The sequence below is a fragment of the Peromyscus maniculatus genome, chromosome 3 (genome assembly GCF_049852395.1).
Source record: "Peromyscus maniculatus bairdii isolate BWxNUB_F1_BW_parent chromosome 3, HU_Pman_BW_mat_3.1, whole genome shotgun sequence".
Taxonomy (NCBI): Eukaryota; Metazoa; Chordata; class Mammalia; order Rodentia; family Cricetidae; genus Peromyscus; species Peromyscus maniculatus.
In genome coordinates, this window is record NC_134854.1 from 113,657,843 (window position 1) to 113,681,125 (window position 23,283).

Genomic DNA, 23,283 nt, shown 5'->3' on the forward strand with positions numbered 1-23,283 from the left:
TTTTAACGAAGACAAAAAGCAGCAGTTTATGGCAGTCCCCAAGGAAGAGCCTGCCTGTAAAAATTCATGGGATTCCAGCTTCTTCTACAGATAAGAATAATATTAAAATATAAATCATGGAGGAAATTAGCCAAAACAAAAAGCTATAATGATAATATGCACCAAGTGTTAGGGCAAGAGGCCATAATGGGATCTAGCATTTCTGATCATCACTTTTCTACTCATTCTTTTCTGATGTGTGTGTGTGTGTGTGTGTGTGTGTGTGTGTGTGTCCATGTAGAACTCTTAGCCCTTCCAAACATCATTAGCAATAGGTTCAGAACAGTATCTCAGGTGACCAAAAGCCTGCAAATTTGCTTTGAGTCACTATGATTATACATGCTTAACTTTTTCCATGTGCCATGGGCCTTTTGGCAACTTCTTTGGCTAGGGGTGTATTCAGGGTTTTCATCTGCTTTTTCTATTGCTGTCTTCTTATTATGTGTTAAGGGTTCTTTGTATTTTGGCTATAATTAATCATGCATATTGTTTGCAAATAGTCTTTCTCATATCATTCAGGGATTTTTAAATTTTAATACATTGAAATATGTTTTTTTTTTTCTTGCATGGATTGTAGCTTTGTAGCTGAATCTACAACCTCCTTCTGAAGCCAAGGCCATTTTGATTTTCCCTTATGTTATCATTTTAGAACTTCTGTAGTTTTTACTTTCAGTTCTGTGAATGCTAGAAGTTAGAATTTATTTTTGTGGACTTTTGCATGTCAGTGTGTCAACATTCATTTTTTTAGGTAAGAATGTTGACTCTTTCAGTACTGAAGTCTGAAAACTTTCTTTCTCCATCAGTAGCCTCTGATCCTTTGACAATGAACCCACTGTGTAGGCGGAGTTTTTCATCCAGACCATTGGCTCCCCAATAACCACACAAAGTATTATAATTAATTATAAATGCTCAGATGATAGCTTGGGCTTGATTTTAGATAGGTCTTATAACTTAAATTAACCCATTTCCATTAATCTATGTGCTGCCCCGAGGCTTCTTTACCTCATCTATGTACTTCCCATGCTGCTTATTCTGCATCTGGCTGGTGACTCTTGAGACCCCATCATTCTTCTTCCCAGTGTTTTCTCTGTCCTGAAAATCCTGCCTGGTCATCAGCCTGTCAGTTCTTTATTAACCAATGAGAGTAATACATATTTACAGTGTACAAAAAGATTATTGCACAGAATTTCTCCCTTTTGTTTAATTAAAAAGTAAAGTTTTAACATTAACATAGTAAAATTATATACAACAAAAATAGTTATCAAGTAAGAATTGCAGTTATGATATCTATCCATTTGTATTTGGCAAATTTAGAGAAAATATTCTACAATCTATCTTATCTTTGTGACTTTAAAATTTTATACCTAATTTACCTTCTATCATAACTAAGGAAAAATTTACATCTAATTATTTAGTCTTTAACTCCATCAAAAACCCCAGAAGAGTGTAATGTTACCAAATTACAGGGACATCTGGCTGTCTGAACAGTCACCCAAAGTTCCTCTGTAATTTTGAGGCATCCAACTTTGGCCTACAGGCCTAGCATATTTGACAGACATTTTTGAGAAGCAAGGAATTTTGAAGAACTGTCCTACCTTGTCTTGGCAAAGTTTGACAGTCATTTTTTGTACATCCTGTTGGTCCAGTTTGGACAGTATATGATCAGCAATTGAGGCAATGGCAGTTTCTTTACCCAAATGGCTAGCTTTTGCCATAAAGAAAGTAAACTCCAATATGGAGGTTCTTTGATGCCCATCATCTTTTGAAGTAAATTGGTGCTGTCAGGAGCAGATGTGTCTCACTGTCATGAAAAGCCTTAGGTTATTAAACATACTAAATTACTAAATGCCATATTCTGTAGGTCTTTGAATTGTTTGAAGACCATGTATCTATCTAAATATATCTATGTATGATCTTGAAAACATACCTAATACGACTACAAGTTTTATTATAATAACTACTAACCTGTATTTTTAAATCAAATATTACATTTTTAAATGAGTTGCATAAGCACAATACCCCAAATAAGAGTAGAAACATGCATATAGTATAGCAAAAATAACTTTAAATTTGTATGAATAAAACAAAATCCATACCAATCTAAAATATTTTTAGATTAATAGTTGTTTATGGATTAAAGTAGATTCAATAATCTACCCTTTTTTCTATCATTCCTATATCATATTCACCTTTTTTTTTTCTTTAGAAAGAGATCTTTGAATTTAACTCTTTTATTTAGCTTTTTTCTGACTATGGCCAATAAGAACTTGTAACCAACCCCCCTTAAATGATAACAAACATTCATAATCCATCTTTTGGGAATTTGGGTGTTGTTTTTTCTAGACTGCTTGTTTTTTCTAGACTAGTGTTACTAGATTCTTTGGGGGGAATCTTGAGAAAATCAGGATAATTGTTAAGTCCTGGCTGGAGTAGTCAGTGAGGCTGAAAAATCTCAGCCAGCAGCCTTGAAGCTGTTCTGGATGCAGAACTCTGGGGAAACTTCAACACAGGTGCTCTGAGATGTTGGATCATCTGGGCCATCTATTTTTATTGGTGTCTGGTCCCCTTGTTCTTAAAAATACATAAAGTTTTAAAGGTAACATACATATCTGTATTAATACAAGCATAGACTGTGTGTTGTACACAAGTTAGTCAAAGATGATTTTTTTGTTTAATGTTTGAGCAGGTAAAATATACATTATGTGTTTTGTAGTTTTTCTAGGTTTATTTTGTTATATCTGTAGCCAGGATTTTCATGGGTCTTCCCTGCAAATCCAGTTCATATCAACCTTGAATGAATCTATATCCTCTCATTTCCTGTGGAAATAAAATCATAACCTCTTCCCCAAAGCAACACATCTTTTGACTTCCATTTTGAAGTCAAGATATTTTAAAAATATATAAGTTGGTTTAATCAAGCAGCTTTCATAATCCAATGCCTCTTAGCAGTTATTGCTCATTCATCAGCACTCAAAAAATTCAAAGACAACACAATATCATACAGGATTCAGACTCTCTTTAAATTTCCCATCTTTATGTGGCTTATTTTTTTTATACTTTACTTCCTTTTTTAAATTTTTTATTCATTTTATATATCAACCACAGTTCCCCGTCCCACTCCCCCTCACCTCCCCACAATCCACCCCCACAATCCACTCCTCCAAAAGGGTAAGGCCTCCCATGGGGAGTCAACAAAGCCTGGTACATTCAGTCAAGGCAGGGCCAAGCCCCTCTCCCCTGCATCAAGGTTGAACAAGGCATCCCACAACAGGGAATGGAGTCCAAAAAGCCAGCTCATGCACCAGGGATAAATCCTGATCCCACTGCCGGGGCCCCTCAAAAAGACCAAGCTACACAACTGTCTCCCACATGTTGGTCTAGAGTTTGTGAGTTCCCACGAGCTTGGTTCAGTTGTCTCTGTAGATTTCCCCATCATGATCTTGATCCCCTTGCTCTTACAATCCCTCTTCCCTCTACTCAACTGGACTCCTGGAGCTTGGCCTGGTGCCTGGCCATGGATCTCTGATCTGCCTCCATCAGTCACTGCATGAAGGCTCTAGCTTCTCTGGAGCTGTGTGTTGTAGTCTGGCTATTCTTCACTTTGCATCTAGTATCCAATTATGAGTGAGTACATACTGTGTTTGTATTTCTGAGTCTGGGTTACCTCACTCAGGATGATATTTTCTAGTTCCACCCACTTGCCTGCAAATTTCATAATGTTATTTTTTTTGGGGGGGGCGGGGAGGAAAGGATTTATTTCATCTTACAATTCTCAGGCCTTAGTTCATGATGTTATTGTTTTTTACAGCTGACTAACACACCATTGTGTAAATGTACATTTTCTTTATCCATTTTTTGGTTGAGGAGCATCTAGGCTGTTTCCAGGTTCTGGCTATTACAAATAATGTTGCTATGAACATAGTTGAGCAAGTGTCCTTGTGGTATGATTGACCATCCCTTGGGTATATGCCCAAGAGTGGTATCATTGGGTCTTGAGGTAGACTGATTCCCAATTTTCTGAGAAGTCACCATACTGATTTCCAAAGTGGCTGTACATGTTTGCACTCCCACCAACAGTAGAGGAGTGTTCCCCTTACTCCACATCCTTTCCAACATAAGTTGTCCTCAGTGTTTTTGATCTTAGCCATTCTGATGGGTGTAAGATGGTATCTCAGAGTTGTTTTGATTTGCATTTCCCTGATGACTAAGGATGGTGAACAACTCTTTAAATGTCTTTCAACCATTTGAGATTCTTCTGTTGTGAATTCTCTGTTTAGATCTGTACCCTAGTTTTTAATTGGATTATTTGGTATTTTGATGTCTAATTCCTGAGTTCTTTATATATTTTGGAGATCAGCTTTCTGTCAGATGTGGGGTTGGCAAAAATCTTTTCCCATTCCATAGGCTGTCGTTTTGTCTTATTTACCATGTCCTTTGACTTACAGAAGCTTTTCAGTTTCTGGAGGTCCCATTTATTGATTGTTGCTCTTAGTGTCTGTACTGCTGGTGTTATATTAGGAAGTGATCTCTTGTGCCAATGCGTTCAAGGCTACTTCCCATCTCTCTTCTATTAGGTTCAGTGTAACTGAATTTATGTTGAGGTCCTTGATCCACTTGGACTTGAATTTTGTGCATGGTGATAGATATGGATCTATTTGCAGTTTTCTACATATTGACATACATTTATGCCAGTACCATTTATTGAAGATGCTTTCTTTTTTCCATTGTAAGTTTTGGCTTCTTTGTCAAAAATCAGGTGTTCATAGGTATGTGGATTAATGTCAAGGTCTTCAATTCACTTCCATTGGTCCATGTGTCTGTTTTTATGCCACTACCAAGCTGTTTTTATTACTATAGCTCTATAGTAGAGCTTAAAGTTAGAGATGGTGATGCCTCCAGAAGTTCCTTTATTGTACAAGGTTGTTTTAGTTATTCTGGGGTTTTTGTTTTTCCATATGAAGTTCAGTATTGTTCTTTTAAGGTCTGTGAAGAATTGTGTTGGGATTTTGATTGGAATTGCATTGAATCTATAGATTGCTTTTGGTAAGATTGCCATTTTTATTATGTTGATCCTACCTATCTATGAGCATGGGAGATCTTTTCATTTTCTGATATCTTCTTCAGTTTCTTTCTTCAAAGATTTAAAGTTTTTGTCATATAGGTCTTTCACTTGTTTGGTTAGAGTTACCCCAAAGTATTTTACATTATTGGTGACTATTGTAAAGGGTGATGTTTCTCTGATTTCTTTCTCAGCCAGTTTATTATTCGTATATAGGAGGGCTGCTGATTTTTTAAATCAATCTTGTATCCTGCCACATTACTAAAGGTGTTTATCAGCTGTAGGTGTTCCTTGGTAGAATTTTGGGGTCACTTCTGTATACTATCATATCATCTGCAAATAGCAAAAGTTTGACTTCTTCCTCTCCAATTTGTATCCCCTTGATCTCCTTTTGTTGTCTTATTGCTCTAGCTAGAACTTCGAGTACTATATTAAATAGATATGAAGAGAGTGAACAGTCTTGTTCCTGATTTTAGTGGAATCACTTTGAGTTTAATCTCCATTTAATTTGATGTTGGCTGTTGGCTTGCTATAAATTGTCTTTATTATGCTTAGGTATGTTCCCTGTATTCCTGATCGCTCCAAGACCTTTATCATGAAGGGGTGTTGGATTTTGTCGAAGGCTTTTTCAGCATCTAATGAGATGATCATGTGGGTTTTTTATTTTAGTTTGTTTGTTTATATGGTGGATTATATTGACAGATTTTCATATATTGAACCATCCCTGCATCTCTGGGATGAAGCCTATTTGATCATGGTAGATGACTTTTTGATGATCATGGTAGATGACTTTTTGATGTGTTCTTAGATTCAGTTTGTCAGTATTTTATAGAGTATTTTTGAATCAATGTTCATAAGGGAGATTGGTCTGTAATTCTCTTTCTTTGTTGTATCTTTATGTGGCTTGGGTATCAGGGTAACTGTAGCCTCATAAAAGGAGTTTGGCAATGTTCCTTCTGTTTCTATTGTGTGGAACAATTTGAGGAATATTGATACTAGCTCTTCTTTGAAATTCTGGTAGAATTCTGTGCTGAAACCATCTGGCCCTGGTCTTTTTTGGTTGGGAGGCTTTTAATGACTGTTTCTATTTCCTTAGAAGTAATAGGTCTATTTAAATAGTTTATCTGGTCTTGATTTAATTTTGGTATGTGGTACCTATCCAGAAAATTGTCCCTTTCTTTTAGATTTTCCAATTTTGTGGAGTACAGGTTTTTGAAATATGATCTGATGATTCTCTGGATTTTCTCAGTGTCTGTTGTTATGTCTCCTTTTTCATTTCTGATTTTATTAATTTGGATATTCTCTCTCTGCCTTTTGGTTAGTTTGGATTAGGGTTTGTCTATTTTGTTGATTTTCTCAAAGAACCAACTCTTTGTTTCATTGATTCTTTGTATTGTTCTCTTTGTTTCTATTTTATTGATTTAAGCCCTCAATTTGATTATTTCTTGGCATCTATTCCTCCTTGGTGAGTTTTCTTCTTTTTGTTTCTAGAGCTTACAGGTGTGCTGTTAAGTTGCTAGTGTGAAATTTCTCCAACTTCTTTATGTAGGCATTTGGTGCTATGAACTTTCTTCTTAGTACTGTTTTCATAGTGTCCCATAAGATTGAGTATGTTGTAATTCATTTTCATTGAATTCTAGGAAGTCTTTAATTTCTTTCTTTATTTCTTCCTTGACCCAGTGGTGATTCAGTTGAGTATTATTCAGTTTACATACGTTTGTATGCGTTCTGTAATTTGTGTTATTTTTGAATTCTAACTTTAAGCCATGGTAATCTGATAAGATACAGGAGGTTATTCCAATTTTTTTTTGTATCTGTTGAGATTTGCTTTGTGACCGAGTATGTGGTCAATTTTAGAAAAGTTTCCGTGAGGTGCTGAGAAGAAGGTATATTCTTTTGTGTTTGGGTGGAATATCTATAGATGTCTGTTAAGCCCATTTGAGTCACAACATCTGTTAGTCCCCCTATTTCTCTATTAAGTTTTTATCTGGCAGACCTGTCCATTGGTAAGAGTGGGGTGTTGAAGTCTCCTTTTATTAGTGTGTGGAGTTTGATGTGCAATTTAAGCTTTAGTAATGTTTCTTTTACATATATGAGTGCCCTTGTATTTGGGGCATAAATGTTCAGAATTGAGACTTCATCTTGATGTATTATTAGGATAGCTACACCAGCTTGCTTCTTAAGTTCATTTGATTGGGAAGTCTTTTCCCAACCCTTTATTCTGAGGTAGTATCTGTCTTTGAAGTTGAGGTGTATTTCTTGTATGTAGCAGAAGGATGGGCCCTGTTTTTGTATCCATTCTGCTAGCTTGTGTCGTTTTATAGGTGAATTGAGTCCATTGATATTATGGGATATTAATGGCCAGTGATTGTTAACTCCTATTATTTTTTTGGTGATAGTGTGTGTGTGTGTGTGTGTGTGTGTGTGTGTGTGTGTGTGTTTCCCTTCTTTGGGATTTGCTGGTGTGGGATTATCTATTTCCTGTGTTTTCGTGGGTGCATCTAACTTCCTTGGGTTGGAGTTTGCCTTCTAATGCTTTCTGTAGGACTGGATTTGTGGACAGGTATTGTATAAATCTGGTTTTATCATGGAATATCTTGTTTAGTCCATCTATGGTGATTGAAAGTTTTGCTGGGTATAGTAGTCTGGGCTGGCATCTGTGGTTTCTTAGTGTCTGCATAATGTCTGTCCAGGACCTTCTGGCTTTCAGTCTCCATTGAGAAGTCGAGTGCTATTCCAATGGGTCTGCCTTTATATAATACTTGGCCTTTTCCCTTTGTAGCTCTTAATAGTCTTTCTTTATTCTGTATGTTTAGTGGTTTGATTATTATGTGGTGAAGGGACTTTGGGTGGGGGGATTCAGTCTATTTGATGTTCTGTAAGCTTCTTGTATCTTCATAGGCATTTCCTCCTTTAGGGTGGGAAAGTTTTCTTGTGGTGGTAATCTAATTGTACTGAAATATTTTTTTGATTGTATGTTAATAAATAAAGTTGTCTGGGGGTCAGAGCTATTAGAGCCATAGCAAGAGTGTGGCGGTGGTGGCACACGCCTTTAATCCCATAGATATCTGTGTGTTCAGGGTCAGAGCTATTAGAGCCATAGCAAGAGTGTGGCGGTGGTGGCACACGCCTTTAATCCCATAAGATCTCTGTGTGTTCAGGGATACAGTCAGCATTGGAGACATATGCCTTTAAGACCTAGGGGGCTGTACATTCAGACAGTGACGAGGCAGTCATGTGTTTGGGTTTACAACCAATGAGAAGGCAGAACAACATACTTTTAAAAAACGAACCGACAGGAAGTAGGTCTCTTTTCGCGAAGCTGGGACAGCAGGAGGAAGGGTGAGATTTTAGCTCTGAGCTCTGACTTCTCGGCTTTCTCTTTTACATTGTTTCTGTGTTTCTTATTTAATAAGATGGTTGGTTACATCTACATCTGGCGCCCAACGTGACAAGAATCCATTAAAAACTGCTTGGCTTGGCGGCAGGTCCGCTTTCCCGCAAGGGCGGCAGGCAGCCCGCAGCAGCGGCGGCGGCGGCGGCGGCGGCGGCAGCGGCGGCACGCGGGGGCCGGTGGCGATTGGCTTCTTAGTCCGAGCAGCGGCTTCTTAGCCTGGGTCTAGTTCTGCTTGACCTCAGGCTGGACTATCGGTGAGGGGCTTGTTTAAATCCTGCTTGCTTAAAGCCGGTGCTACAAACAACTCAGAGTTGCCCTGCCGAACAGGGCCCTGCCTGTAAAGCCAACGCACGTGGTCGGAGCTTAAGGAAGCCAGACCCAAGCCTTGACTCGGCACAAGAGGGAACACGTGGCTGCATTTAAACTTTAGCCAGCTACGCTTTCTTGCTCTCTCTCTCTCTCTCTCTCTCTCTCTCTCTCTCTCTCTCTCTTTCTCTTTGGATTTACACCTGGGACACTAGGTGGCTGCTTTGAAAATCCCCTCGGATTTCTACTGTTCTACGCAGATTTGGTAAGTCATAATATATCAGATATTTTAAAGGAAACTATCTAAAAGAGAATTTTTTTCCACATTAAAAAACAAATGGGTTTTATGTGTACATTGGAAGAAAATTGGTTTTTGTTCGAAATTTTAGGCAGTCTGGCAATGGAACAACTATATAATATTAGTATTGGTGGAATTATGCACCTTATCACTATAATAATCCACATTTTAATATTTAAAAAGATAGTCAATTTAAGTGCCAGGATAACAGCTTTAGAAGAACTTGTTAAACCTGTAAAAATTCAGACAGAAGAAATTAACAGTGAAGTTGTTTCAAGTCGGGATCATAAGGTTGCAGAAAGAAAGCCTGTTTTCACACAGTCACCCTTAATTTATCCTGTAACCGTACAGCAGATGCCTGATCAAATGGCTACACAAAATACTTGGGCTCCAATTGAAATGTTGGATTTAAAAAGGTTTAAGGAGGCAATAGTATCTTATGGCATGCATTCCCCATATGTAAAGCAAATGTTAAACACTTGGTCAACATATAATAGGATAGTACCACAGGACTGGCGGGACCTTGCACAAGGTGTTCTGGAACCCAGCCAGAGACTTCAATTTCTGACTTGGTTTAAGGAGGAGGCTAAAAACATAGAAAAACAATGGAGGGATAAAGGAATACAAGTTTGCCAAGATCAGCTTATGGGCGAAGGCCAATATGCTTCAGCACAAACACAATGTTTATATGATGTCCAAACCCTAATTTTATGTCGAACGGCAGCCTTGAATGCATGGGATAGAGTTGAGGAACCAGGAAAAAAATCTGAGTCATTTACAAAGGTGATGCAAGGCCCAAAAGAGTCTTTTACAGATTTTTTACAAAGACTGGCTTCAGCAGTAAAGAGAATGGTCTCGGATTCAGAAGCTAGTAAGGCAATAATTGAATCTTTGGCCTTTGAGAATGCGAATGCAGCATGCAAAAGAATAATCAGGCCATTAAGGGCAAGATCTGCACCTATGGAAGATTGGATTAGAGAAACAATTAATGTTGAAGCTGATGAGCATGATGATACATGGGTAGGAGAAGTAATTTCAAAAGGTTTGAGGAGTGTTAGATGTTTTGGATGTGGAAAGCAAGGACATTTGAAAAGGGACTGTAGACAGGTCATTCCCAGAAACAATGTTTCTTCAAGGAACAATGGCAACAGAATGCCCCTTCCTTCTGGAGTATGCAGAAGGTGTGGTAAGGGAAAACACTGGACCAACGAATGTAGATCAACAAAGGACAGACAGGGTAATCCTTTGCCTCAGTCTTCGGGAAACTTCCAGAGGGGCCTCAGGCAGGCCCCCAGTGCAAATCCAGTACAAACCTTTCCTGCAGCCATAGAGGAAATGCCTGCTCTGGAGAGCGATTAAATAACCAAATGCCTATTGGAATAAATCATGCTGGTCAGGATGATGAAACAGAGAGAATAGAAAATTCAGGAGAAAACATAAAGAAAATTTTTTGGCAAACTTCTATTAATGAACAAAGACCAAAATTAACGATAAAAATAAATGGTGTTTTGTTGTCTGGTCTGGTAGACACAGGTGTGGACGTTACCATAATTGCACCAGAATTTTGGCATCCAACTTGGCCTCTTCAGGAGGTAAACGTTCAACTGTTAGGAATTGGGACATTATCTCAGGTGAAACAGAGTGCAAGATGGCTCGAATGTATAGGTCCAGAAGGACAGAGAGGAAAATTAAAACCATATGTGGCTAACATAACTATGAACCTGTGGGGTCGAGACTTGTTGCAACAATGGAATACTCAGATTAACATCCCTCCAATCTCAGAAACAAATCATAAACTAGCACATGTTACTGAGAGAAATATTAGAAGATATTGTTCTAATGAGTGGTCACCAGCCATCCATATTATACAAGAACAGGGCACAATAACTGATGATCTTCCAAAGACACCAACAGCTCTACCTTTAAAATGGTTAACAGACAAGCCTGTATGGGTCCAGCAATGGCCTTTAACAACAGAGAAACTCCAGGCTTTAGAAGAGCTGGTAGAAGAACAGTTAAATGCTCAGCATATTGAAGAATCAACCAGCCCTTGGAATTCTCCTGTATTTGTTATTAAAAAGAAATCTGGTAAATGGAGAATGGTAACAGACCTTAGAGCAATTAACAAAGTAATTCAGCCAATGGGCTCTCTACAATCTGGGATGCCTTTGCCTACTCTGTTACCAAAAGGATGGCCTCTCATAGTTATTGATTTAAAAGACTGTTTCTTTTCAATACCCTTACAAGAAAAAGACAAAGAAAGATTTGCTTTTACAGTACCTACTTATAATAATTCTCAACCAGTTAAAAGATTTCAATGGAGGGTCCTCCCACAGGGAATGTTGAATAGCCCAACTCTGTGCCAATATTTTGTACAACAGCCATTGGAAGTGATACGTAAAAAATTTCCTAAATCTATAATTTATCATTATATGGACGATATTTTACTAGCTGACTCAAATGCAGATACTTTAGAAATAATGTTTGAAGAAGTAAAGAAAATTTTGCCTTGCTGGGGATTACAAATTGCTCCTGAAAAGATACAAAGAGGAGATTCTATTAATTATTTAGGATATAAAATAGAGCTACAAAAAATTAGACCCCAAAAGGTGCAAATTCGGAGAGATAGACTACAGACTCTTAATGACTTTCAAAGATTATTTGGAGATATTTCTCATCTACGAACTATTGTTGGGGTAAAAAATGATGAACTGACTAATTTGTTCAGAACCTTAGAAGGTGACAAGGACTTAAATAGTCCAAGAGAATTATCACCTGAAGCTGAGAAAGAATTGGCCTTGGTAGAAAAGAAAGTGCATGAAGGACACGTGAATCGTATTGATCCAAAGCTGGATTGCATTTTGGTTATTTTACCTTCTAGGCGTTCTCCTACTGGAATATTAATGCAGAGGGAAGATATTATATTGGAATGGATATTTTTACCAAATAAACCAAATAAAAAATTAAAAACTTATGTGGAAAAAATCTCTGACTTGATTTACAAAGGAAAATTGAGACTTCGTCAATTAGCAGGCATAGACCCAGCAGAAATTGTCGTACCATTAACTAAGGAGGACATTGAAAAATTATGGACAGAAAGTGAACCTTGGCAAAGAGCTTGCAGTAATTTTTTGGGAGAAATTAACAGCAAATATCCCAAAAGCAATAGAATTGATCTTATAAAGAGAGCTGATTGGATCTTGCCTCGAATTGTACGGCAAAAACCCATATCTGGAGTTCGTACATTTTATACAGATGCCAACAAAGAAGAAAAGGCAGGTTACAAATCAGAAAATTTAAGTAAAGTGGTTCAAAGTCCGTATAATTCAGTTCAAAAATCAGAATTGTATGCTATTCTGTTGGTATTAATGGATTTTTCAGAACCTCTCAACATAGTAACTGACTCTCAGTATGCTGAAAGAGTGGTGTTACATATTGAGACTGCAGAATTTATCCCTGATGCTTCAGAATTAACTTCACTATTTATTCAATTACAAGATACAATCAGGAAAAGGAATCATCCTTTATATATAACTCACATTCGATCCCATACTGGTCTGCCAGGCCCTCTAGCACAAGGCAATGATGAGATTGATAAATTATTGATAGGAAATGTGCTGGAGGCCTCAGAATTTCATAAAAAACATCACGTTAATAGTAAAGGTTTAAAAAAGGATTTTCCCATAACCTGGCAACAAGCCAAAGAAATAGTAAAGAAATGTCCTACTTGTTCCTTCTACAATCAAACGCCATTACCAGCAGGATGTAACCCAAAGGGTACTCAGAGAAATGAAATCTGGCAGATGGACGTGTTTCACTTTGCAGAATTTGGAAAATTGAAATATGTACACCACACTATCGATACTTATTCAGGATTTCAATGGGCAACTGCTTTGAGTTCTGAAAAAGCTGATTCTGTAATCACTCATTTGCTAGAAGTTATGGCCATCATGGGTATACCTGCACAAATCAAAACTGACAATGCTCCATCATATGTCTCTGTTAAAATGAAACAGTTTTTTGCTTATTACAATATAAAGCATATTACAGGCATACCACATAATCCTACAGGTCAAGCAGTTATAGAAAGATCAAACAGAACTCTAAAGGATATGCTAAATAAACAGAAATGGGTAACAAAAACCCCCAGAAATAGACTGCATAATGCTCTTCTAACTTTGAATTTTCTGAATGCCAATGAGAAAGGAACAACAGCTGCAGAGAGACATTGGATAATAGAAAAAACTACAGAATTAAATCAGCCTATATACTTTAAGGATGTGCTGACCTCAGAATGGAAACCAGGGTATGTATTACATTGGGGACGAGGTTTTGCTTTTGTTTCTACAGGAGAAGATAAGCTGTGGGTACCATCAAAATTGATAAAGGTTCGATTTGAACAAGAGAGACCTCTTAATTAGAGGAGGTGATAGTTCATCAACCAGCATGAACATCCAATTTAAACTAACTTGTATCAATAACACATGCCTTTTCATTTAATCAGATAATAACTTGTCAAAAGGAAACATCCCCAAAATTAGTCTTGGGGAAAGGTTTTTGTTTTTGTCTTTTAGGAGAATGAAGGTTAAGGAATCTGAAGAACACTGGACAAATGAGACAACTGAAGAAAAGGGACAAATCATCTATCCCAAGAAACAGAGTGAAATGGTGTATGGGTATATATTATCTAAAAAATTTTATGTCTTCCTAAATGTTTGTTTCTGCTTTTCTCTAAAGATTTAACACTATTGGTCTTCTAACAGTCCCAGTTCAATCAAAATTTAAAGCTGACTTTGGAGTTGGAGAATGGCTCTCTCCTTCTTTAAACTCAAGCATGTTGTTAAAAGGAAAATGCAAACTCCCTGTATCATGCCAGAATAAGAGCCATCTTCTGCTATGGTACAGGACAAAAGCAAAATTAATTAAGGGACTATTCTATTACTAATCTCAACTCTTTGATTCTATTCTGATTCTTTAAACTTTTCTCAAAGTATAAATTTTATATCAAAATTTACAAGATTAATATATATATATACATTTTAAACTTTGTTAAGATATGAATGGTCACATAGAGTACTAACTAATTCTAGAAAAAAGGCTAGCTGCATATATATGTTTTTGTGTTCGAGTCTCTTATCAGTTTTCTGCAGGAAATCATGGCCAGGCCTAACATCAACTGAAGTCTCCAGAAAGAAGATGGGGCCCCACAACAACAACAATTCCACGTGGACAATAATAATATCATTAAGCTGACAAACATCATCCATAGATCAGCTTTGAACTATAAGATGCTCAGAGCAAATTTGAGATGACTAGCTGAGATGATCCAGTCTCAAAGACTACTTGAATAAGGACTTGAGATAAACCCTGAACTTTGGCATTATACACAGACTGGATAATGAAGGATATAGTTACCTCTCTTAGAATTTGACAATTAACCTAAAATTTTTCTTTCAGGATAAAGAAAACTTCGCCCATACCCAGCAGGAAGCAATTTTAAGAATACGACGCCCACATTCCCAAAGAGGTGGTGTGGGGCGGGTGGTTTTTTTGGTCTTTTTAATGGGTTTTGGGTCTGGGATAATTTTCAGTATTTAGGGGGGTTGGTTACAAGTTATTGTCAAGGGTTAGGAAAAAGGCTAAGCAAAGGAGATTAGATTTAAGGTTCTTGTTTAAAAAAAAAAAGAAAGAAAGAAAGAAAGAAAGAAAGAAAGAAAGAAAGAAAGAAAGAAAGAAAGAAAGAAAGAAAGAAAGAAAGAAAGAAAGAAAGAAAAAAAAAGAAAGAAAAGAGAAAGACAATTACTAGTTTTAAATACTTTACATTGGATTGAATTGTTTTATATTGTACACAAATTTGAAACTGATATTGTTAGAAAATGCTATATGTATATTTCTAATTGTATTTATTCCATCCGTTTAACAATGTAATGCAAATTTCTGATCCTTGAATGTTATTATTATCAACTATTAGGATATAAAGAAATGAAAGCTAGTAGTTAGACATTATCATAGAACTTGTAGTCATATTAGATATGTTTTAAAAATTGAGCAGAGATGTTTTAGACAGGTCATCTTCAAACCCTTCAGAGATCTACAGAATATGGCATTTAAAATATTTTAATAACTTAGAAAATTTTTCTTTTTTGAGACATGTCAGCTCCTGGCAGTACCAATCTACTTCAGAGAAAATATGGGCATTGAAGAAACTGCATATGGAGTCAACTTTCATTCTGGCAAAAGTTAGCCACTGGACAACAAAGTATCCTCGAATCAACAGGACAAAATGGACAGACAGATCACGAAACAAGGGACTACTGATTCTTGCCAAAACAAGTGTGGTTATGGCTTTATCAAAAGGCATCTTCTGAGGCCAGGACAATATGGCCCCATCCCTGAAGTGGCCTTCGCATCCGGAAAAGGTACAGTGCCCTTTTCTTCGAAAGCAGCTTAACAGGCAGAGGGCCGATGGATTCTGTTGTACAATGGAACAGCAGCTGAAAGCTCATGCCTCTCAAAAGTAGACTGGCATTTAATAGAGGGATGTGGAGAAGAAGGGGATGCTGAGATGAAGCCATATATACACAGCCAAGAAGAATGGACAGCTGAATTTAAAAACTGTCAACAATTTCCAGAATTTAAAATCCTGAATCATGACAGGACACTAGTGGAATTCAGGTGTTTCTGTTACGTGGACTGCTCTCACCCAATGTGAGGTTGAACTGTTGACCTTGTGTACATCCTACTTCACAAATGAGTCTGTCAGATACACTAAGCCTATAGGCTGAAGATGATGCCCCAACACTGCGGAGAAACCTCAGGTGACTGCCCAGGCAGCTGGCTGTTTCTGTCAACTCACAAAATTTTTTTGGAAGTTGCTTGCATGCACTTCCTGTTTTTATTTTTGTTAGCTAATATTATTCCCTTCTTGGGTCTCTGAGGGAGTTGAAGATTAGTTAGTTATGGTTGAAGAATAGTTAGTTATAGTTGAAAATTAATTAGGATAGAAAGTGCATTAGATACATCTTGGATTTACCAAAATAGGATAGATAATGGAATTGTTTTCTCTGATTTGTCAAATACCTGTTTAGGTATTTATTACTTGTATATATTGTATATAGTTATTGTACTTTTGTATATAGTTTTTCTTTTGTTAGTTATAACCTTTTGCTTTTTTTTTCTTTTTATTAAAATAGAAAAGGGGAAATGTGGTGGTAATCTAATTGTACTGAAATATTTTTTTGATTGTATGTTAATAAATAAAGTTGTCTGGGGGTCAGAGCTATTAGAGCCATAGCAAGAGTGTGGCGGTGGTGGCACACGCCTTTAATCCCATAGATATCTGTGTGTTCAGGGTCAGAGCTATTAGAGCCATAGCAAGAGTGTGGCGGTGGTGGCACACGCCTTTAATCCCATAAGATCTCTGTGTGTTCAGGGATACAGTCAGCATTGGAGACATATGCCTTTAAGACCTAGGGGGCTGTACATTCAGACAGTGACGAGGCAGTCATGTGTTTGGGTTTACAACCAATGAGAAGGCAGAACAACATACTTTTAAAAAACGAACCAACAGGAAGTAGGTCTCTTTTCGCGAAGCTGGGACAGCAGGAGGAAGGGTGAGATTTTAGCTCTGAGCTCTGACTTCTCGGCTTTCTCTTTTACATTGTTTCTGTGTTTCTTATTTAATAAGACGGTTGGTTACATCTACATTTTCTTCTATGATTTTGTTGAATATATTTTCTATGCCTTTGAGCTGGGATTCTTCTCCTTCTTCTATCCCATTATTATTAGGTTTGGTCTTTTCATGGTGTCCCAGATTTCCTGGAAGTTTTGTGTTATGACTTTGTTGACTTTAATGTTTTATTTGACTGATGAATCTATTTCCTCTATCATATCTTCAATGCCAGAGATTCTCTCTTTCATCTCTTGCATTCTGTTGGTTATGCTTGCATCTATAGTTCCTGTTCATTTACACAGATTTTCCATTTCCTTATCTAAAGACTTTACTTTATTATTTTTAAACTATTTTTTATTCTATGACTGTATTAAACACACTGTAAGCTGTTTGGAGGTTTCTTTTGTTCAGATCTGTCTTTACTGTGTATCTGTAATCTTTTTTGTCTGTATGAGCAAAACTTAAACCACTGTGCACCTTAGCCCATGACATGCTGGTTGCTGGCTCCTTCCCCTTTGGTTCTGAGAGCTTAGCCTCATGGTGGAGGTACTGGGAATCGTATTGACCACCCCAACTCTGGGAAGTTTGGGGGTCCATGCTGCAACCAGGTAGCATGCCACCTACTGTTCATAAACCCCATATAAGTGTTCAGTAGCAGGGCCTCTCAAGAGAGCCACACCTCTGTTTGTTGCTAGCACCAAGCCTACCTGAGAGAGGGCAGTTACTAGACAGCTGTGTTTGACTCTGTTTTGTGTGTTTAGAACTCTTTTTAAAGCTTTCTCATGTTTCATGTGGATCTCTGTGTTGCCCCACATTGGAATGCCATTTGTAGGCTGAGTTTTTCATCTGGACCACTGGCTCCCCAATAACCACACAGAGACTTATTATTAATTATAAATGCTCTACTGATAGCTTAGGATTGTTTTTAGCTAGCTTTTATAACTTAAATTAACCCATTTCTGTTAATCTATGTGCTGCTCCAAGGCTCATTTACCTCACCTATGTACTTCCCATGCTGCTTATTCTGCATCTAGCTGGAGACTCCTGAGATTACACTCTTCTTCTTCCCAGTGTTTTCTCTGTCTTGAAAATCCTCCTAGCCATTGGCCAGTCAGCTCTTTAATTAACCAATGAGAGTAAATCATATTTACAGTATACAAAATAGATTATTCCACAGCACTATTGGACTTGTCTAGGTCACTTTTTGGTCTCCCTGTCCTGACCCACTGACTTCCTGTTGTGGTGATATATTTGTAATCTAAGAAATAAAGCTTTCCTGAAGATCAGAGGACAGAGCCAGCCACAGAGTTGGCCACAGAGGTCAGGCAGTGGTATCATACACCCTTAATCTTAGCACTCAGGAGGCAGAGACAGAGATCCATCTGGATCTTCATAAATTCAAGGCCATGCTGATTAATCCAGTTTAAAAAAGAAACAGTGCCAGGTAGTGGTGGCACACACCGTTAATTCCAGCACTTTGGATCACACATCTTTAATCCCAGCACTAGGAAGGTTGAGACAGGAAGTGATATGGCTGGACAGAGAAAGGAATATAAGGCAGGAGGAGACAGGAATTTGCTCTCTTGCAGAGGCTCTGTCAGGCTGAGGAGTTGGTGAGGTAGGAGGTGATAGCTGTGGCTTGCTCTGCGTCTCTGATCTTTCACCCTGATATCTGGCTCTGGGTTTTTATTATAAGACCATTTAGGACTCGTGCACCACCCTGTTCTCTCTCCAATATATGGTTTCAGTTGTTCCTGTGGATTACAGTAGGACTGGAGCCCAGGATGATCCTACCTGAACCTCTCCTCTGAATTGAGACTGACTGCAGCAGATCTCTTGCATTTCCATGTGAACTTTGGAATAACCATGTTGGAGAAGTGATATCAGGTGAACTTGAACTTCTTTCCATTTCTTCCCATCAGTTGTTGCATATGTCTTCAGACTGACACTGTGCATGTGTTTCTCAGAGCTGGACCTAAGTGTGTCTTTGTGCTGATATAGATGGTTTTTCAGTTTGCACTTCCAGTTCCAGTGTTCAGCTGAAGTGTAGAGAAGCATCTGGCTTTTCTCTGTTGGCCTTGATGCTACAGCTTTAATTGGCTCTAACTGGCAGGAGGTTTATTAATCATCTGGGGATCTCTTCATGAAAAAGATACTTGCAAACAGAAAGTTTCATCTCTTCTTTTCCCACTTGCATTCTTTTCATTTCCTTTTAGTGTTTCTCCTATTTAATGTTATTACAGGACCAATGAGATGGCCCAGCAGGTAAAGCCTGAGTTTTGTCCTGGGTTTGATCCCAAGAAATGGTAAAACTGATTTTTACAAGTTGTCCTCTAATCTCCACAACAATGAAAGAAATGAAGGAAGGAGGAAAGACAGGAAGTTAGTTATTGCACTAGACAAGATTCTAGCTTGGTGCTAAATAAGGTGTGTAAGAGGGACAACTTACCACATTCATGACCTTCAGAGAAGACACTTGACGCCCCACTGTTAACCATGGCATCAGCTATCCGTAGTTTCCTGACTGTTCTTTATCAGGCTAAGTTATTTTCATCATAAATGGGTCATGGATTTTGTCAAGTGCTTTTTCTGCATTAGTTGATACAGTCGTATGCCTTTTCCTTGAGATGTTGCGATGGACTCTACTCAGTGATCTTCACCTTCCAGTCAGCTTAAACACCTGGGGTGACACACACTTGCACAAGGTGTGGACTCCATTGACAAACTGCTGATCCACCTTGCTAATATTTACTGAAGCCCTCTGCATCCATTGTGTTCTATAGTGTTCCTTTCTTGTAATTTGTCAGGGTGATTCTTCCTCAAAATCAATCGGGTTTCTCTCTACTTCTATTTTCTGGAAAAGTTTGTAACAAACCAACAGTACTACTTCTTTAAATGTTTGGTAGAATTCACCAGAGAAACTATCTGGTGACAATTTTTGTTTTATTTTACATTATTTATTCATTCAATTTTTTCAGTGATAGGATTCCATTATAGTCTCTATTTCTCCTTTGGGAGTTTTTGTCTCTGAAGGAATTAATCAGCTTCATCTAAGCCTTTAACACTCTTAGAAAGCTTCTCTGTGCTCCTTTTCATATTCTTAGAACATTCATGCTATCAACAGTGGTAATCCCTCTTTCATTTCTGGTTAGGTAAATAACATTTGAGTCCTTTTAGAAACTAGAATTGATACCCATTGATTTCTTTTTCTCCTGTTGATATTCTATTTTTGGCTTTTAAATGATTTTCCCCTGTTTCTTTCAATGAATTCACTGTTTGTTTTCTAATTTCCTCAGATGAAATTTAAATTACTGACAACAGATTTTTTCTTCTTTCCAGGACACACACCCAGTGTCATGTATCTCCTACATGTGTGGATCTTGTTTTTGCTGCAGACCAAGTGAGTAAGTTGATTTCATTTCATCCTCTCCAATTTCTTCTTTGTCCCTTATTTTCAGGGATAGAATCCAGGGCCTCACTACGCACATGCTAGAAAAACACTTCATCACTGAGCTACATGCTCAGCCCCTTTTTTTCCCGATTTTAATTTGACTTTTTGTTTTGTTTTTCAAGACAGAGTTTCTCTGTGTAACAGCTATGGCTGTTCTGGAACTTGCTTTGTAGACCACACTGGCACAGTGATCTGCCTGCTTCTTCCTCCCGAGTGCTGGGATTAAAGGTGTGCCCCACCACGCCTGGCTAATTTGACTTCTTTTAAACTCACATTTAACTCTGACTTGCAGCTTAGAAGTTGCGCAACTCACAACTTGGAAATTATGGGAAACACAACCAATATCATCTAGAAACCAAATGCTGTGTGTGAGAATAAAGGAGGGCTCCTGTCACATGTAGGGAGAGGACCCTTGAGTATGTTAATCTCACCAATCTAGAATAAGACCACTACCACAGTTTAAAGCCAAATTTGAAGCAAGCTTTAATTAAATACTGGCCAGGTGGATGAGCTCTGGCCAGGTTCATACCCAGGTTCCTGGGAAATGGCCCAGAATCACAATTTGTAGCAGCTTAAGAAGGAAAACCCATAATTCATTGCATTTCCCATCAAGTCCAGTCAGGGGAAAGCATACATCCTGACATACCTCCAGCCTGTGACTCTTCTGCCCATATGTGACCAAGCACATCTGGTGCAGATGTGTCAAACAAACTTATTTAGGGGAATGAAAAACATGTAGCTTGTTATCTCCCATAAACAATAGCCTCCAGCATTTCAGGAACTATCTGTCCTTGAGCAAGGGGCTTGCAGATCAGAGGCATTTTTGTTTTCATGGATCTCTTAGGTAATTAAACCTTAAAATGTAACTTTGGCTCTGAAACCTCCTGGGAACTCACAGGAAGCACTAGGACTCTGACAGGTCGGCAGAGGCATCACTCACCATAAAATAGATCCCAGTTGATTATAACTTGGGACCAATCTTAGAGAATGCATGTGCGCCACAGGGAGTCAGGGCCTGTGTGTACAGGCCATGTGTTGGTTGTCCATCATTCACTGATGGACAGCCACACTGCACCCAGGACTTGAGTGCTGCGCATGGTTGTGTAGGTGTTTCTGTTCCTTCAGGAGTGGCAGTCCTTGGTGGGCTATGAAAGGGATAGATCTGCAGTGAGGTTTTCTTTTCTTTTTTTTCCCCCTCAAACCAAACCATTTATTGACAGCAAAAGTCTCCGTAGCTGTGAACCACGTGAGAGGTAGGTAGGACGTAGTGTGGGAACCAGCAGAGGGCTCCTTCCAGGGGGGCTGCCACCCTGGGAATGCTGGGAGCTCATGGCCATCCCCGGCAAGCAGAGCATAAATAATACTGGTGGGCAGGTGTGGGCAACAGGGATATCATAGGACAGCCACCTCGGAGAGCTATCAGGGACATGGGGACACAGGACACATGAGGCTATGGAGGCACACAGACACAAAGAGGGCAATGGATAACACAGGGCATGCCGAGGTGACACACAGAGAAATAGGGTTGCAATTCTGGGCTGTTCTGGAGACTACCCAGGAGGCTTCCTCCTCCACCACTTAGGCCCTGGGGTTTGCAGGCAAGACGCGCTGCGGCAGGACTAGGCAGCAGGTCACTTCTCCTCAGGGTCGAGTAGGGGACCCGGAGGGCAGCATCTGTAGATCTAAGGCTAAACTGTGTCTTCAGGGTCCTTGTCGTAGATATAGCTGCCCACAGCACCGGTATTCACTCCCTTGGGTCCAGAGAGAATTCCATAGCAGGGCTTGTGGCAGTAGGGCTGGCCATCACGCTCAGCACACCCTCTGGGGGTCAGCACGCCCTCCGGGGGTCAGCGTCTTGGAGCAGCGCTCACAGCGCAGGCAAGGCCCGTGCCAATCCTTGCCTAGAGAGGTCACCCTCTCAGCAAAGTACACCCTCTTGTTGCAGCGAGGACACATGTTGGGTTCCCCAGTGAATGTGGTAACACTAGAGGCTTTGCTGGGACCTTTGGGGGTCCGCTGGTCTTCCGCGCTTCAGTTCGCACCACAGGAACCTCGATGGGGCCAGTGACCTGAGGGCCCTCAGTCAGAGGCTTCTCATAGATGTAGGAACCAGCACCCCCTATATTCACGCCTTTGGGTCCAAACAGTGTGGCCCAGCAGGGCTTGTGGCAGAAAGGTTTCCCATCATGCTCAGCATGGCCCCCAGGGGTCAGGGTCTTGTTGCAGCGCTCACACTTGAGACAGAACTTGTGCCAGTCCTTGCCCAGGGAACTGACCTTCTTGGCGAAGTACACGGTCTTGTCACACTTGGGACACTTGGAGGCCATGGTCGGTGCGCTCAATCGGTCCTTCAGTGAGGTTTTCAAGAGAAGCTGCCAGCCCTAGCAGCTGCCCCCTACCCCATGCATTCCTCCACCCAGAAGATGGTTTCTGTGTGGTCCAATGAGGAAACTTTCTTCTTAGGGTATTTCTTTTAATTTTGAGACCTACATAATTAGCTCATTTGTGTCATGAGAAATACTAGTTTTAGCTTTCTGTTTGTTCTTTAATAAGATAACTATCTAAAATGAACAGTATTCATTATCCTTATTATTACTAATTTGAAATACTATGTGTTCATATACATATTATTAGGGAAGTTATGTCTTAATTTCACAGTAATTAAATACATTGCTTTCCTCTTTTATCTTTAGAGATAAAATAGGACAGCTGTTGATATAAGTATCTTAAAGATCTTGAGGAATTTTTAACAATATTAAATGCTTGAGAAGGGAGTGGAGTTCATGATGAATACCTGCTCTCATGGTGGACACTCAACCACAAAGTATATGCCGGTGTTTATTCAGGAAAAAAATATTATCCAAAGTTTACTATCAAATTTACAAGTGAATGGCATTAGCTCTTTTTCTCTTTATTATTAAATTTTTAAAATTTATCTTACATACCAACCTCCCTCCCTTCCTCCTGTTCTCTCCTCCCCACATCCTTTCTAGCCCCCTCATCCACTCCTCAGAAAGGATAAGTCCTCCTCTGGGAGTCAACAAAGCATGGCTTTGTTAAG

At 38.9% G+C, this 23,283-nt stretch overlaps 1 pseudogene; it reads right to left on the bottom strand.

The window, feature by feature from the left end:
* Positions 1–21,328: 21,328 nt before the first annotated feature.
* LOC102914178 (cysteine-rich protein 2 pseudogene) lies at positions 21,329–22,775 on the bottom strand (annotated as a pseudogene).
* Positions 22,776–23,283: the final 508 nt, after the last annotated feature.